Below are 3,064 nucleotides of genomic sequence, written 5' to 3'. Positions count from 1 at the left end.
GAGAGAGAGAGAGAGAGGAGAGAGAGAGAGAGAGAGAAGTGCCATCTTGATTGCTCTTGGAGGCCACCATCAATCGGCTGGCCTAAAGGTCAACCATCGAGATGCAGAATAGAGCATGGTGAGAACAAGAGCATCTCATGTCTCCTGTCAAACAAGAGGAATCCCTAATCCTAAAATTGATGGCTTACCCTGATCTTTTATTTTTAACTAATACAAAGTTGCCCGGTTCATGTGAATACAGAATGGTTCAAATAAGAAGCTGGTTCAACCAGCAATTTAGATAGTTCTCTGAAAAGAAAGTTTCTTTTTTTTTTCAATTATTAAATGAAATGGTTCTAGGCTATGGTCCAGAACAGAGATCTGGCTGGTTGACAGTCCAACCAGTTCCATTGGCTGGCCTAGTCCTGTTTCAAAAACATCGGTACAAGTACAACTCACCTTGTGGAACCTTAAAGAATCTGCTTTAAAAAGCACTTTGAAGACTATTCTTTAGGAGGTCCTAGAGGCTTGAGCTGACAGGAGATGGGAGTTTCTTTAAAAATAGCCCAAACAACATCATATTTGTAAGAGTTGGATCAGGTGACTTGTGAAGATATGGCATTGAATATAGGTTGCAATGACTTGAAACATGATGGAATAAACATATCATGGTTAAGACTTAAGGGTAAACACATCGCAGTATAAGTTAGGTATGATATGGCCATTGGCCAATTGGGGGAACTTGGAAACCTGCTAAGTTGTACTTGGCTTAGATGATGGCACTTCACAAGCCCTTGGGACTGAACATGATGAAGCCTCTTGCCAAATCAAGTATATAGGCATTATTTTGCTTTGATAATGCTGAACCCAACATTTTGAGTATTTCTACATTTTATATATCATCTGGACTTCCAATAGAATGGACATACAACTAGGGTCTTTACATTAGACATCTTGCACCCCATTATTCAATTCACTAACTTTCTAGACTTATTCTCGAACCCTGGTTGGTTTGCTATTTCAAATCACAATTTTCCCTTTTTCAACATTTAAAGCTGCATTTGGAAGCAGAATAAGATGGTTAACCCATTTACCCCAAGCTTGCTTATTTCCGCTTCCAAAAGCAACCTAGACAAATGACATAAGCAGTCTATATAATACAAACTAAAAGAGTGCCCTATAAGCCAATCGCAAGTGTGTTTGCGATGGGACTTTTCTTTGTAATTTTTTCAACTCATGTAATGATATTTATTATTTAATAATAAAATAAAGTATTGATTCATCATTTTAGCTGCATCTTATTATGTATAAGATTATGATGAACCCTAATGATTAGGGCAATGGTTTTAGGAAACATGAATGAATCATGCTAGTGAGACCTAAAATCCTAAAACCCTAATCTTAAATGTTCCGGATCATAGGAGCATTGAGTCGGAGATCAATGTTCCGAATAGATTGGCACATCCTATGTATGCTCGACAGACAGGATGGCAGATCTCCACTAGCCACTTGTGTATGGAACACTAATACAAGGATGTAGGTGCTTCATTTAAAAATGAGTCCACTGAATTGACTCGATGGAAGAGAACATCTTATGGACCGCCTTACTTGCATGTCAAAGATTGTTCTCTAAGTGAGAGTTGTGCAAGTGATCCTTAACTGAGATCACCATGGAATCTTGTGCACATGAACCCATATTTTGATTCATACCCAGCATGACATTAAGACATGCACGGAATATTCTGAATATGGTGGAGTGTATATGAAGTTATGAGTAGGTCAATATGGAATCGATCACTCTTAGTAAGAGGAGATCGCATCCTGTGTATTCCCATCCCTAGATGACTCGAAAAAAATCTTTTGACCAAAAACAGAAAGGAGATTAGAAAGAATTTCTTATGCTTCATCATCGGAGTCATCATTAATTAATCGAAAATCGATATGAATACGTGTTTGAATTTGACACGATTTCATGCTCATGAACATATTCAGGGTGCAGGAATGATGAAGGATTGAATTGCACGATAACTTGCCACTGAAGGATATATTTGGTATTTCCACCAAATTCCACATTTCTAGGTAGTCGTGATACGTTGCTAGACGTCAATCTTGACTTGTAGGTTTGATCGAATTAAAGAATTTAATTTGATCACCAATTAGAAGAGTTCTGATTGTTGAACTCGGATTAACTCGATTGGACCTAATTCGATTAGATTGAAATTTAATCAAATTAGGTCAACTTGCATCCGGACCTACTGCTGGCTAGATGTGGAATCCAATGAATCACACACATGAAAATTGATCAAGGACCCTTTTGATAAGATTGATTGGAATTTTAGATCCGATCAAGGTTCCCGATAAGCATGCTAGCACATATGAAAATCTAGCTCCTTGAGAGATCAATTTGGTCTCATACCTTGCTAATTAGCTAGTCCAATTTGATGGGCATTTGGGTCTGATCGTGCCACCCGAAAGCAGCCCAAAATGGGGCGCCAGATCTCATGTTAACACCAATATCCAAGAGTCCAAATTGTGAAGGACTCTTGGCGCAAAACAGGATTTACGTGCGCGTGTTGGCGTGAGCAGAAGGAGGAGTCCTTCTGGCTTGGGATTCAGATGCGTGTGGCAGCCCATATCACCCTCCATTCTCTGGTGCACATCTTAAAGCATGAGATGGAATTTTTCTGAAAATTATAGGACGAAGAAAAAATTGAAAAGAAGGATCTCTCACGCGTGCGCGTTGAAGCGTCGCGTCTCTCCGTGTTTTGGAGTCCTTCTGCAGATCAAACTTGTTTAAAATGGAACGCCTCTTACCAGATTTTGTTTAAAATGCACCGTCAGAACCCAACACAAATAATATCTGCATGAATATAAATTTATCAAATACATATATACCATATATTATCATATGTCATGGCATGTTTAAGAATTACAAACAAATGAATTTGATAGGCACAAGAATAAGCCTGAAAGAAGATGATAGGCACAAGGATCTCATTAGCAAAAAGGATAAGCTAAGAAGATGATGGTCATTTTAACTTGTTATCAACCTTAATTTGCATCATAGCCACAAGCAACATAACAT

Source organism: Elaeis guineensis, chromosome 8, assembly GCF_000442705.2.
Source record: "Elaeis guineensis isolate ETL-2024a chromosome 8, EG11, whole genome shotgun sequence".
NCBI lineage: Eukaryota > Viridiplantae > Streptophyta > Magnoliopsida > Arecales > Arecaceae > Elaeis > Elaeis guineensis.
This window is presented reverse-complemented; position numbering follows the sequence as displayed.